At 36.8% G+C, this 16,085-nt stretch overlaps 1 long non-coding RNA gene across 1 annotated transcript; it reads left to right on the top strand.

The window, feature by feature from the left end:
• Window positions 1–320: 320 nt before the first annotated feature.
• LOC123385536 lies at window positions 321–15,726 on the top strand. Its single transcript, XR_006598246.1, has 3 exons — window positions 321–376; window positions 14,161–14,207; window positions 15,174–15,726. It is a non-coding gene; the product is annotated as an uncharacterized LOC123385536 (long non-coding RNA).
• The last annotated feature ends 359 nt before the right edge of the window (window positions 15,727–16,085 follow it).

Here is a 16,085-nt window from a genome sequence, read left to right on the forward strand (position 1 = left end):
TGAACATTTATTGCAGTAATGATTTGTGACAAAATGCCAAGTAGGTAAAGTCATGTATAATGACTATATAATAAAAAATCACAGGATTTTTCTAAGTTGATTTCATGCAGTGCTTAATTTAAGTATTTATATGTATTAAGACATGTATAGTATGAGGGAAATAGGGCCTGGGAAGAGCTCCCTGAGAAGATGGTAATGGGGTTTAAAGCTAGAAGTTGGAAAGGAGTCAGGCTTACTTATATTTGGATAAAGAGCTTTTCAGATAGATGTGTATTTCACAATACAAAGGTCCTGTGGCCAGAATGAATATTTTTGTTTTAGGAATGAAGGGAAAACCAATATGACCAGAATGATGGAGATCAAGCCACACACCAAGGTAGGATTTCCAGGTAATGATATGGAGTCTAGATTATATTCTGAAAGAAATGAGAAACCACTGGATGTTTTAATCAAGGAGTAAGGTGATCTGACATACATTTTTACAAATCACTTTTTTGCATGGAAAATGGGTTCTGAAGAGATATGAGTAGAAGAGAAGTAGACTATGAGGTAATTCAGACAAGTGACCATGATAGTTTGGACTAGGGTGATGATAGTAGAGATGGAAAAAAAAGTGGATGGGTACAGAATATATTTTAGAGGTGGAGACAATAGTTTCTGCTGATGCATTAGATATGAAGTTGGGAAATTGAGGACAATTTCTTGATTTTTTGGCTCTATCCTGGATAGACAAAAGCAAGTACTCTATACTGAGGTCAGGAAGAATAATTTGGAGTTGAGGCCACAGGAAAGAACAGGTATCAAGGCTTCTGTTTTGAACTTACTTAGTGCAAGTTATTTAGTACATAGCCAAGTATCAATATCAAATGGTCAAGTAGTGTGAGTAGGTCTGGATCTTTGGGTATGGGTCATGGCTTGGGCATATAAAATTAAGTGTCACCAGTCATATAGAGGCATTTAAAACCAATGGACAAGGAGCAATCATCTAAGTAGAGAATATAAGTAAAGAAGAGAAAAAGGCTCAGGATCTGACTATGATGAAGCAAAACCAAAACCAAAGTTCAAAAAACAATGTTTCTTTATCCATCTTTCTCTCAAATATTTGTAAATGCATTGGAAAAGTACATGAAAATTACAAGCTAAAGTTGTAACATTGATTCTGTGATGGGTTTGGTATTGGAGGTAGTTGAAGGAAAATATTCTTTTTTTTACTATATGCATTTCTGCCTTGTTTGAAGATGCCTGACTTGAGTATACTAGTCTTATTTCTTTTGTCATTAAAACAAAACACTTGGAAAGCATCATAAGAAATACATGCCAATTACAGACATAGCCCCATGTCTCAAAAGCAGTCACTTAACACTCAGCATATGGACTTCTCTTTGTGTAAATGTATTTGGATGTAGAACTTTAAATATTGTATTTTTATATTTAGATATAGAAACTTAAATATTTTATTTTTAGTTTTTTACAAAAAAATATTTCCCAGAGTTTGTGTTATTAATTTCCATTCTATTCTACAGTGATTTTTTTCAACCCCAAGTCCTGATACCACTTACATTTCTAATCCAGATTTTAGTACTGTGAATCATATGTCTTCATTCTTTGCAACCATATAACTTCACTTGGGTATCTTTTAGGAGGCTCAGCTTAGATGGATCAGACTTGAGTTTCATCAGTTTCTAGAATCAACTACTATTGGCTACTGTAATAGACAGTTCAGGCCTAACATCCACAGAGAAGAAGGAGGGAGAAATCAGTTATCATTAGGGTAAGGTAGCATGCATCCAGATGCTGAAGCCTGAAGAATTTAGGAATACTATATTTCACTACCTATGGATGGGCTTTATGATGAATTAGGGAAGTTGAAAATATTGGTTAAGAGTAAGTAAAAGTTAGGAAAAAAATTTATGGTGAGAATGATAACAGTAATAATCATAATGCAGAAATGGGAAGTTCCAAGTGGAAAGTGGTGTTACCATGGTACAAGGAAACAAAATACAGCTACTTCAGATAAGTTATCAAAATGTTTATGCATTTAGATTTTGCCAAAGACTGAGTGTGTTTTCTGTTTTTTTTCTGGCTTATTTTTCATGATCTCAGTGGAAAAAAATTACCATTTCAGAGGTTCTTATAATTTATTATACATTTAATAGCATTTTCATTTGTCATAACTCAAAATCCAAAGTAGTGGTTTCCATTTTTGTCACCCTGAATTATGAGTGAGTCAAAATCTCTAAAAGAGTACAGGGTGGCAGCGATCACTAAGCAGGACTTGATGACACTACTTCTCCCTCCCCTCCAAAAAATAGGCTGTGAGTTCAGATAAAGCACAGAGTGGAAAACTGGCACCTTTATTAGATAAGGGCACTAATTATAGTGAGGTGGGGCACTATTCATTTACATCCTCTGGTACTTCTGAAGAAGCAGGAGCAATGATGTGTCAGAACTGATAAAAGGCACTCAAAAACAGGCTGCCTGGTTTTTGTCCATAGGGAGTACATATCTGTAACCAAAGCCATATTAGACTTCCTGAGAAGAAACTCAAGACACACACAATCTTTATAAAAGAATTTCTTATAATTAGATTCTCTGTTTGTAAATAAGTAATACAGTAGAGTCTATTATTATTTGTTTTCTGGTGGAATGTTTTAACTCTTAGAAGGGTAGTTGATGAATTCTTACAAGTAATAAAGAAAAAAAAGAAATGCAAAAGATTACATTGAAAGCAGCAAATCCTTTCACATATTAAATCAATTTGTTAAATGAACAATGTCCTAATTTTCAGCATATCTTTAAGTACTTGGTGATTTAATATGTAACAGCCAACAGTGAAATTTCCTTTTCTATATAGTCTTTTCTTACTACTTCTTGATAATATAACATACTTACCCACAAAGATAAAACTTTTATGCTATTATTTGGCCTTCCTGGTTTTGATATTCAATATGTGTTTAATGAGTTTCTTTGATATACCTTTCAATAAAGAAACTAATTTTTTTTACTGATTTTGATTTAATGTTTTTGTTCTAAACTTCTATATGTCTTAAAATTTAAGACTAAAAACTAAAACAAAGAGCAAAATTTCATTTTTATCACAAACAGCAGAAGATTGATTCATATAGGCCATACCAATGTGGCTACAGAGCTAGGCTTTTAAAGCTAGTTATATAAAATCTCTCCAGTGATGTGCATGTCTCCACGACATATATTTGGTCCAAGTTTAACCCTCTGCCAGTTGAAGAAAGTGGGGTAGGGAATACGGGAGCAAGTTGAACTCTCCCACAAATGGGGGAGAGGGATGCTTGGTGTGTGGGTGAAGTAAGTTTATAGCTCTTGCACAAATGATGGCTATTGAATGTCAAGGCAAAACCATGATTATATTTGCAGGACAAGAAATTACTTACCATTTCTCTATTTGTTTCAGGTTAGATTATTTTTTTAAATAAACTTAAAAGAAAGACATACATAGTTATTTGTTGAAACTAGTAGTAATTCTAGTTGAAAAATCTCAAGATAATTTTCACTTTGTTTTCTTCTTGGACAAATCCATGCTTCCCACTTATTTCTAAATCGGGGCCTCTTCTTCACAAGTTTTAAACAGGTCTACTTATGACAGTTTACAACAAGATCTTAAAGGGGATAGTGGTGGATCTCTGTGCCAGTATCCACTCTTGAATGGCCTCACGCAGCTCATTGGGAATCCATACTCAGAAGGAAAAGCTCCCCACACTTCATCTGACTTCTCCAATCCCAGCCAGGCTTCAGGGAGAGAACTTTCTTATCAAGAAAACCTTTGGAAACCTCCCTTTTACAGTCTGCTTCCATCACTTTGAACCTAAAAATTTACTCTAACCCATCTGCTAATGATCTTATACAACTGTGTACATTTACTTTATTTAGAGAACTATTTCCCCTGCTTCTTTCAAGTTATTTTCTAGAAATATCTTCCATGCAACCAGGAACACATAATTTGGCAAGAGGAGACTGTCAAGGCCAGTCCAATGATAATGGGAGAATGGAGTTCATGATTCACATTTGCCCAGGTTTTACTTTTACCTAAAGAAAAAATATATATTGCTTGTAAAGGTTTTGTTGTGTTGGGTCTGCTTGTTACTTGGTGGGTTTTTTTTTTTTTGCTTTTGCTTTTTTAAAGACAAAAATAGAGAAAAATTTCTCCAAGGGATTAAGTAATACTCGGGTATATTTAAGATAGCTAGTTTCTACATTTGGTTAGTCATTCTGCAGATACCAAAAAAAAAAAAAAAAAAGTACAAATCCAATATGTAATAAGACTCTAAGAAGAAGGAATAATAAAGGGAAAACATTGACTGACTGATAGAATCTAAACCAGCTATAGTTGGGGTGTATTTCAATAAAGCTATCTTAAAAATAGAAGGTGAGTTATTACCAAGGCCCAAAGAAAAAAAATTATAGTGAGATTGATGATCAAAGTTAATAACACCTGTAACTTTAATAGGCTCTGAAGTAAGCTTCACTGCCAAGTTGTTAAAAAAAAAAAAAAAAGAAAAGAAAAAGAAGACTCAATCTCCATTTACAGGATAATCAGTGGCCTGCAGCAATCTGTAAAGATGAGAGAGGAAAAAAAGGAGGATTAACATGTCACTCTCCCATGCTACCAAACCATGGGACTTGCAAATCCCAAGAATGAGGGAGACTCATACAAGATCACTTGGGATTAAACATGCAAACTAATGGCCTTACTTTTTGTTCCAAGGGGTCCTGTGATTGGGCTTGAAGCCAATACACTTCAGCCAACAGTCTCTCAATTAGGTACAGTCCCAATGCCAAGTTTCTCAGCAAGAGCATGTGAAAGGGCTCCTTTTGACTTTTGATCAAATCCATTTAAAACCGTTGCCATGGGATCCTGAAAATTGCCATTTAGAAATATGTCTGGAATGCTCATACCTGGGAATTGATATATTAGGTACCTGTTCTTACTGTAGCAATTATGACCAATAAGTTCATAATACTCTCAAATAAATGGATTCAAAGCAAAATATTGATGTGGACTATGATGAAAACAGCAAATCCATTTACATTTGCCAACACTATTAGACCAACAGGTTTTAGGGCAGGGACTTTGTCTTATATCTCTGTGCAGGTGCAGAGCCCCATACATAGTAAACACTTAAGGAATATATTTTTTATTAGATGGATGAATCAAACAGCAGATTGGTTTACTGAACTTGCAAAACATGCTTCAAATAAATAGGTGGTTCACTGTTTGGAAGACCCTTTTAGACTCTATTTTTTCAGTCACCCATGGTGAGACCTGAAATGTTTGTCCTCTTAGGACAGAAGAAGAGCTTTTTACACTGGGAAATCCAGTCCATGGCAGTAAGTCTGTTTTGTGAATGTGTCCTGATCCTTGCTACTTTAGAATGTTCATTTGTGTTCATATGTGAAGTATCCCATCGTGGCTGTGACTGTAGAACTATAGAAAAGGACTTTTATTTCAGCACCGTTTATTTTCTTTTCAAGTGTATGGAAAACAGGGGTTGACTAACAGGTAGTACTGGATACTTTGTTTTCAGATCATGTTTGTCTTTTCTATTGACTTTTAATGGCAATAATAACACAGCTCACAAACTGTAAGAAGGATTCACACTTGTTCCCTTCAAGAGGGATGCTTCCAATGCTTTCAACTCAGCCAAGCTGGACACGATAAAGGGAGACACTGAATCCAAAGGAAAGAGAGGACAATCTGTAGCAAATTCCATGGCCTGTGCCCAGGATCATCTGTCTATTCTGCTAAGCTCTTCTACATGGAGCAAAACACATCTTCAGACAAAGGAACTTAAATTGCTTTTTTCCTAAGGAGAAATTCAGGAATTTATGCAGTATTGAACACTTAAATCTAAACCATGAAGGCTTTGAGAGGGTAAACTGTAAAACTGTACTTTTACAAACTTAAACAATATTTGCAAACTCAAATGCCTCTAATGATGAAAAGGGTAATAAAGACCTGAAAAGTGGGCCAGATGATAGATGAATGGAGTGGTAGAGACTGGGGGGGGGGGGGCATGGTGTGGGGAGAGGTAAGCTTATGCCTATTTCAGAGTTATTCAAATTCTTGAAAACACACAACACACACACACACACACACACACACACACACACACACACATAGGCTAGAGAGTCAAGCCTGGATCTGCTTCTTGTCATGTGAAATTTTTTAGAAGGTGCAGTTTCAAAAGAATGAAGGATTCAGCCCTGTGGAAGCTAATTCCTTCTAACCCTTTCCTAATTTACCAAAAGCTCAACCCACTACTTCCTTGACCTGATAAGGTCTCAGACTTGACCTTATCCAGTACTCTTCTCCTTGAGCTCCCCCTAGAGGTGAAGGTTCTCCGCTAACAGGCCCACTGCTGCCACCCACTATCTTCTGAAGTGAAGATGGGATAAATTCCCTGGAACCAGAGTAACACAAGGATTATTGCTAAGAAAATAACAATCAAAAGGAAAACAATATGTATTTGAATTTATTCCTCATGTCTTGTATGCTAAATAAGAATTTAAGGCTTACTATATGCAAAGAAATCTAACAGATCTGAAAAATACTGAAATAACCAATAATAATTTATCCTTCGTCCTTTGGAACATTTCAAAGCACACAAGAAAAAACAATGCTCTTTCTGCCTTCCTGACATTTTAAAATTGTCTTTCACTAATTTTACTACTATATATTTCTTAAGAATGGTGTTCTGGGGGCGCCTGGGTGGCGCAGTCGGTTAAGCGTCCGACTTCAGCCAGGTCACGATCTCGCAGTCCGTGAGTTCGAGCCCCGCATCAGGCTGATGGCTCAGAGCCTGGAGCCTGTTTCCGATTCTGTGTCTCCCTCTCTCTCTGCCCCTCCCCCGTTCATGCTCTGTCTCTCTCTGTCCCAAAAATAAATAAACGTTGAAAAAGAAAAAATTAAAAAAAAAAAAAAGAATGGTGTTCTCAAGAACATTCTCTTCAAACTCTTTAATCTATTTACATTCCTTTATGTACTTCTATTTATTCTTCTGGTTTCAATCACCACCTATTTTCTAAAGATTTCCATCCTCTTATCTCTAGACTGGACTTTTCTTAAGTGACAGATTCATGCTTCCACTTCCTTACCGGAATTCTTCACTAGAATGTTTCAAAGTCCCTTCAACTCCAACATACCCAAAGAATAATTTATGGCCATATTCATTTAGTACCAAGCAAGCATTATTAGTGATAAGTGCTATGAATCTAGATCACTTTAGGCTGCAACTGGGAAAGTCTCATGACAGAGATTGACCTGAGCGAGACTCTGAACAAAAGGCTGTTTGTGGACAACAGCATGAACAAAATCAAGAGAACAGGTGGTGAATAGGAGTACATCTATTGCCATTCTTCAAATGCAGAATTTTTCTACTGCCTCAATATTTTAAATGTCCAAGCTCAATTTTGACTTCTGTTATAATGAAAACAAAAAAGAGAATGAAAATTTGCCTCGTGACGATCTCTTTCTCTGTGTCTGATTTTTCCTTCCCAGTTGGAGAACTTAGAGATTGAGGACCAGATATTCAATGAAGGACCCAGCCACATTCCACTCACAATAAAAATATACATGTTTTCTCAAACATTTGTGGATTTCTCTACACTTGAAAACCAAAAAGGGCAATCCTGAAGGCCCATTGAGAGTTGGCTCTTGAATACCAGGCATTTTCTTTATTCCTTCTGCATCCACTTGAGCGTGTGGATCTGGCTCTGCTTTTGTCCCAGCCAAGGAGCTGAACGCAGCCTCTGAGGCTCCCAGCATTGCTCAGCAATTGTGTAAAAGGAGGGCCTTCTTTCCATTCCCTCCCTTGCGGTGGCACTTCCAGCTTAAGTAACTCTTAGCACAAATTGGACTTTGTATAATCCCATCAGGCAAGTTCTTTTGACACTTACTTCAAAATAAAAAGATGTTTTTCTTCTTTTTCTTTTATGCAATGTTACTGTTGGGAAGGGATGCAGAAAGGCTTTTCTATTCCCTGACTAATCATAGCAGTCACTTTTCTACGCAGAATTGCAGATAATTAAGAGCATGATTTTTTTCTTTTTAATGTACAACTAGATACACCATAAAAATCTTAGCTGCTTGGAACTTTTTCATGAGAAAGAAGTATCCTTTTTACTGTGATAGCCTCAGGGGTGAAAGAAGTTATACTGAGACAGTTTATTAAAAAAAGCAATACAGTTGAGAAAATTCAATAAAAAACAATAGGCTCCATTGAAGAGTTCCACTGTCCTGTTGTTTTTTTGCTCCCACATTGACAGTTATAAGAGTTTTGTAAATTTTATGTTTATTTATTTGTAGCCTTTGAATAGAAAATTGTCCATTTGGAAGGCAAGTAAATTCCTTTAAAGATTTATCAACCACTGTCATGAAAGAAATCTTTTATAATTACACCTATTGAAATTAATTGGACAGTATTGTGTATCATGACTTGTTTGCCATAATACTGGCATTGTTCTTAATTGAAATGCTATTTGGTGAGTCTCTTTAATGAAGGGCTATGTATTTTTGTTATTATTGTTGTTGTTAATTCCAAACGGCACAAAAAATTTAGCCCAGATGAATAAATGAATAAGCATTTGAAGAAAGAGGAATTTTCCCAATTTTCACTAGTTTATAAGCTAGTACTTGTATAGGGATGTAATAAGAAAGTTTTGTTTTTAAAGATAGAACAGGACAATAATACATGTTAATGCACTTGGCTTAAGTTTTTGTAGAGTACTCATTTGGCTTTTAGGAATATATTCTTTAGAAATACGTACAGTTCCTGCTCCATTGGAGAATGAGAAGCATGCCCAGACTAGAGACTTAGCATGACCTGTTTCAAAGTTCAGGATAGAGATATGGTTATAATATAGTTATCTCCACCCCTTCCTGAGTCAATCACTTATTTGTCTACACTTCTTTTTAGAAACAATAACTCCAACAGCAATATCCTTCTTTAAGCCCTCTACCCCCAAATAAAAATTATCCAAGAATGTAGAAACCTAGTGCAAAGGAAGTAAGAGTGAGAGTTTGTCCTGATTCCAACAGCAAGCAGAGAAAGAATTGTGCCTGATTACTGCTTCTGCTATTGTTTGCCCCCCACCCTCCCATACATAAGATTGACTTTAAGGATTCTGCGTGCACAGCCTGAGGAACAGTGTTTGTGAACTGTTGCTGGGTATTCTTGCTGGTATGTGTATAGATATGCCCTGATAGAGATGCCCTTTATTATGTGCCAAGGCACATATCACCATGTTCCTGAAAGCATGTAAATGAGGGAAAGAATATTCCAGGCATATAGAACTGCGTATGTAAAGACTTAAAACCCAGGAGAGATATGGCTGTTTAGACAGAGGAAAACACTGCAAAACTACATAAATTGTTTAATAGCAGGTTACTCGACTATAAGATTATGGGTGATTTTGTTTTCCCTAATACCTTTTTTTAACGTTTATAGTTTTCTGCAATGAGACCACATTACCTCTTTATTTAAAAATGTTTAGGCACAGGGGCACCTGGGTGGCTTAATTTGTTAAGCCTCTGACTTTGGCTCAGGTCATGATCTCATGGTTCATGGGTTTGAGCCCCACGTCAGGCTCTGTGCTGACAGCTCAGAGCCTGGAGCCTGCTTCGAATTCTGTGACTCCCTGTCCCTCCCATGCTTGAGTGCTCTCTTTCTCAAAAATAAATAAACATTTTAAAAAAATGTTTAGGTACACATGAGAATATAACATCAGTGACACTGGGAAAAAAAGTTGTACTTGAGAATAATATTATTAAAAAAAATTGTATGGGGCAGTCCTTAAGCTGAATAATAGAAGGGAAGGGGAGAAAATAAATTCTAGCAGTGGGGAGGTGGCAGTGTTACCTACAACTGTGGTCTAGAAATCCAAGTCTAGGGCTTGGTCTGGATGATCCCAGAATCTGTGGAGAGGTTATGGAGATATAAGAAATAATTTAGGGCTGAATTTAAGATGAGAATTTTTCCAGTCTGCTTTCCCTATTGTGTAAGGACCACCCATGCGAGGTACCTGAGAATTATTCTTAATCCTTCACTCTCCTTCCCCTTCCAAGATTTTTCTTTGTCTTTGGTTTCCTGCAATTTGAACATGATATGCCTAAGTATACATATATTTTTAATTCATCTTGCTTAGTGTTCTCTGAGAATTTTGGATTTATGGTTTGGTGTCTGTCATTAATTCTGGAAAATTCCCAGGCCTTATTATTTCTATTCCCTTACTTCTCCTCTTATGTTCTAGTTATATACATATGTCACATCATTTGAAATTGTCACACTGTTCTTTGAAATTTCTCTTGGTTTTTTTTTTTTTAATTCAGTTTGTCTTTGCATTTCAGTTTGGAAATCTTTAAGTTCACCAATTCTTTCCTCAACTATATCCAGGTATATTAATGGGTCCATAAAATATATTCTTCATTCCTGTTACAATGTTTTTGATTTTTAGAACTTCCTTTTGATTTTTTTCTTGGAGTTTCCATCTCTCCACTTACATTATCAAGCTGTTCTTACATGTTCTTTACTTTTTGCATTAGAGCTTTTTCACATATTAAATATAGTTATTTTAAATTCCCTGTCTGATAATTCCAAAGATCATCCCACACCAGGGTCTGCTGCTGATGCTTACTTTGCTTCTCCAGACTATTTTTTCTTTCCTTTAAGCGAGCCTTATAATTTTTTTTGAAATCTATACTGTATTGCGTAAAAAGAGTTGAAGTAAATAGCTTTTTAGTTTGAGGTTTTATCTGCTAGAAGTTGGGTTGGCTGTATTTAATATTTGTGGTAGCTGTAGAAGTCAGAGGCTTTAAATTCTTCTAGTGTTCTTGATTTTTGTCTCTCTTGTTGACTTTGGGCCTTCCTAAGCACTCCTCCATAGATAGAATCTGCATCCTGCAGCTTGTAACCCATAATCCACTGCTATTGTCAGAAGCCTTGTCAGTGTGATGGTAAGATGCAGAGAGGGTAAGAATTCTTCAATCTTATGAAGTAATCTCAGTCTTTGAGTGGGCATGAGTTTCTGGGTTGTGACCTCCAGATGTTTTTTTTTTAATTTTTTTTAACATTTATTTATTTTTGAGACAGAGAGAGACAGAGCATGAACGGGGGAGGGTCAGAGAGAGAGGGAGACACAGAATCCGTAACAGGCTCCAGGCTCTGAACGGTCAGCACAGAGCCCAATGTGGGGCTCAAACTCACGAACTGTGCAATCATGACCTGAGCCAAAGTTGGACACTTAACTGACTGAGCCACCCAGGCACCCCTCCAGATATGTTTTTTTAACCTTCTTCATCTCCTTATATTATACATGAAGGCTACAGAAGGCTGGAGTTGGGAGAAATATCCTTTCCATAGGTTGGATAAGGCTCTGGTAAGGTCTTTTCCTCTGGAAGTAGGACTTTTTTTATAGAGCTCTGCACCTGTTTCAAATGGCCCCTGCCAGAGTCACAAGGGGATTTTATTAGCTTTTAACAAAAAGAAACTCTTGGGATTTCTGGATGTAGAACCCCTGAAAGTGTGATTGGTCCCCCAGTACTGCACTCCTAAGGAGTTTCTCTCATGCTAATCACACTCAGCTTTCAGTAATTCATTAAAATTACCATTTAAGTTTTCCTAGCAGTTTATGGTTACAGAGGCTTCTACCTCAGGTAAATATATCTTAGCTGTGACTCTGGATTTTTCTGTCTTGCCAGATTTGGTGGTGAAGGTTTGCCTTTCAACTACAGTTCTGTGATGGGTCCAAGAAAATTCACTGATTTTCAATTTGTTCAGGTTTTTTTTTTCTGTTGTTGTTATAAGGACAGATGGAACATCTTCCAAATTTTATACGTGTCTGAAATGAGAGCAGAAGTCCTGTCCTCTTTCTTATCTTTACAACCAATAAATAAAAGATTCCTGGTTTTATCTTCTATCTCTTAGATTTGTCCTTCCTTTTGATCCCCCCCACTATTGCTTTCCTTCAGGCTTCTTTGTCTCTGACATATATCATTTCAGAAACTTAGTAAGTGGTCCCTGTGCCCTTAAATCCCCTCAAATTATGGTGAACATACATTCTATTTTTCCAGGGATAGTTCTAGATTATGCCTATTTTCTGAGTGGGATGATCACAGTGCTCCCATTTTGGTATTCCAATTGGGCAACAATTATGTGGTCATCCTACCTTGAATCAATCCTGCCTCTGTCCACCTCTGTCCTCAAATGATCTTTCTAAGATTTAAATATGATCATGTCCCTCTCGTATATAACACTCTTTAATTGTTTCCCTCAATCTATAGGGTAAAATCTCAATGCCTTATAATACAAGGACACCCGAGGTCCTCCATGACCTGCCTCCTGGCATTTTGGGCTATTTTTTAATCATGTCTTTCTTAACCCCCTAAGTTTGAAGATCTGGCAATATAGAGCTACTTGGTATTTCTTGAACACAGAATGTTATTTTAAACACTGCCACCTTTTCTCTGAAATCATCTAAGACCCATTCCTCTCCCTGCCAGCCCTTCTCACCTACCTCTCCCAAATTCAGTTATTATAAATCATTATTAATTAATTATCAATTATTCATAGTTACATTATAATTTAACCATTGTTTTTCAGGCTCCATCACACACATACAAACACTACACTACAAACACTAGAATATCAACCTTTCAAAAGCAGAAAATGGATCCATATCGTTTGAATTCTCAGTGTCTAACATAATAGGTACTCAGTAATGTAGGTGGTACTCAACAATTATTTTGCTGAGTTGGTTTAGCGATAGACAGGAGAGCTATAATAATTCTAGTTAGTAACAAGGGTACAATCAAGTTAACATCATGAATTTATACAGACTAATGGCCTCTTAGACCTATGATTTCTCTCAGAAGAAGCTACAATGCTGACTTTCTATAAATCTGACACTTCAAGTTATTAAAGATGGAAATAATAGGGCAATTCAATGATTTAGAAGAAGAAACAAAGACAAATGAAAATAATAGTGATAAAAATCTTGCCTTTACCTTTTGGCTCAGTTCCAATTTAAAATTCTGGAACTCTTTAGAGTTCCATGCTGGATTCTGGTGCACAGCACACCCCTTTTCTCTTCCTAATCTTAGCCCACTATTGTAATCTCTGTCCTCACTCTCCAAAACAGCCACATCCTTGCCATCCCCTTGGGCCTAGAGTTGTACACGCTAGCAGTATGGTAGGCACTTTTGGAGTATGGCCACAGGAAGTGGTCTATGCAGGGAATATGAAGTTTTGTTGTCCCTGGAACCTAGAGTGTGCTCTGAAAGGGAAAGCACAAACATATAGCTTGACCCTACATATAGCTCACCTCACTGAAAGAAGGATAGCTGAAAGCAGGTCCAATGAGGTCCTCTAATGTTTAGTGCTCAGAGTAGGGGCTCCTTTGCTAAGGTCTAAGTGTGGTATGGATGTGAACATTATATAGAAAATGGGATAGAGGATAGCATTGTGTTATCATACATAAGCAGGTTTTTAATAGAACAAGGAGTGAGAAAATGTTTTGGGGAACTATAAAGTCTGCATTTAATAGAATGGGGCCTCATAGGACAGAATTGAAAGTCATAAACAAAAGCTATGAATGGAAGGAAATATAAATTAGGGATGAATGTTAGCTCATAATCTCATTTCTCCCATCTCTGCTTCTGGCTCCCTGCAGCTGGGCATATTGGTTTTCTTACCTTAGGAACAAACTTACTCTTCCTTCTTAAAGAGGTCTTTTCCTTGTTGCCCACAATAGGCTTTGAAATAAGAAATTTCTAGACTCAAGTCCTTCTCCTTCATTAGTGATTTATATTTTCTTCAATAACTTGGGTGGCAAGATTTCATTTCTCAGAAACCTGAGAAGATTAAGATGGATTACCAGATTAGTTTGAAGAGAGTGGAGAGTTCGTGGTTAGAAATGCGAAAACAGGAGATATCCAAGTAAAAACAGATATATTCAGAATTTCCATGACACCTTTGGGCTACGGTATATAGAGCCTGTTTTTTGTCAAGAATATCTCAGTTTCTAGAGACTTTATTGACTCAATATATTGGAAGTCTTGAAAGAGAATCCATTTCAGCCACAGCAGTTTTCTCAAATGATATATCAGTCATCTGTTTCTTCTACCCATCACAGGCAGAGTTCTCCAGAAACAGATCCTCAGATGGAGCTCAGAGTGTAAGGTATTTATTAGGGATTAACACCTGTGAAGGGACAGGTGGGGCGGGGGTGGGCCCTGCAAAACTGCAGCCAACACAATGGGGAGCTCTGTGTTAAATATTGACTAGGGCATCTTTCCCAAGGTCAGCCAAAATGGCCAGGCTTTGTATCTGACCTTGTTCATTCACTAATGTGGGCTGAGCCAGGAAGGGCATGACCTCAGGTGGGGAATCCTTCTGTAGCTGAGGCAGACTCTGAAGAAGCTGACAGCTGGAGGCCATCTGCTGACCATGCTCCTTGCAGGTGGGCAATCAGTCCTTCCTTGAAGAAAGACCTAAATGGCACATGCCCATGTCTACTTTACCATCTTTGACTCTGAGTTTTTTTCTATGTGCTGGATCCATTCTGAAATTTCCAGTTAGGGCAAAAATATTCACCCAAAGCTTCAGACTTATGTTTCACCAGTTTGGCAACTTTAAAGAAAGAATCTCTTACAAAAGTTTCAGTTAATGACCTGAAATTGAATATTATCAGTTTGTCTGGGGGTCATGAGCTCATTTCTAGAGCAAAGTTATGGTGCAAAGTTAGCCCCACCTAAAATGCATGGACTGAGAGCAAGAGTGGAGAGGTACCTTAAAGACATACCATTGTACTGTTACCAAATAAAGGGTGTTACAGAGTGGGGAAGAGAAGTCTCCTGCCCTCCTGTAGGCCCTGATTACCATGCATCCTGGAGCCTTTTCTAGAATGGTCTGGTGGTCCCCAAGGAATTGTGTAACTGCACCTAGTTATAGGTAGAGGATCTCAAAGTGTGCTGTTAACATTCAGAGACCCTCATAATTTTGGAAGACATGACCTTGACTTCACTATAAAGATGAGAATCCATAATGTTGCAGTGCACAGATTATTAAAAATCCACCCCCCCTTTCTAGCAATTCTACTCATGTTCTGAAACACCATTTTCTTTTCTTTTCTTTTCTTTGTAACAGAGTGGAGAATAACTGTGGTATTCTGCAACATACTGAATGGAAAAGTAGCACAGGAACACAGTAACAAAGAGCCTTTCATGCTGCAAGGGAGAGTATTCCTGTTGGCAGAGAGAACCTTCACCGCTGGGACTGCTAAACTGCAAATCTGTGAAAAGAAAGATTTCTATGTTTAGAAATACTGGATATACTTAAAATAGTGTCACTTTAGTGTGTGTGTGTGTGTGTGTGTGTACACAGCTTGCTTGTGTGTCTATGTATGTGTATGAATATTTTATTTAAAATCTCTTTGGCGGGGCTTATGAAGGTTTACTCTTCTTTGGAGTGTTGAATCTATTTGTCTGAAATATAATAAACCAGGGATTATACTCAGAGGGCACACATCAAGCAGCCATAGTACTTATTAAATATTGAGATATTTTTCTACCAGTTGGGAAATGGTATAATAGTAAATGTGATAAGCACTAAAATTCATTAATGAATTCCAGCACATGCAGTATGTGGATTTTTCTTAGAAACCATATACCGCTATGATTCATATAGACACACACACACAGACATACACACTATATATACATATATATTTATATATATATTTATATATATATGAATATATATATGAATATATATATGAATATATATATATGAATATATATATGAATATATATATGAATATATATATGAATATATATATATATATGAATATATATATATATGAATATATATATAAAGAGAGAGACACACACACAATATACATACACATATATACATTTGGTTTGGTTGGGGCACTGGAGCATAGAATGGGGAGACCTGCTAAAGGGATTCTGTTATTTGATTCAAGGGTTGAGGAATTTCTTTTGGGTTCAAAGGTCATTAGCTGGGAGAAGGAGACCCACACAGACGAATGGAGGAGAA

The sequence above is a fragment of the Felis catus genome, chromosome B2 (assembly GCF_018350175.1).
Source record: "Felis catus isolate Fca126 chromosome B2, F.catus_Fca126_mat1.0, whole genome shotgun sequence".
Lineage (NCBI taxonomy): Eukaryota > Metazoa > Chordata > Mammalia > Carnivora > Felidae > Felis > Felis catus.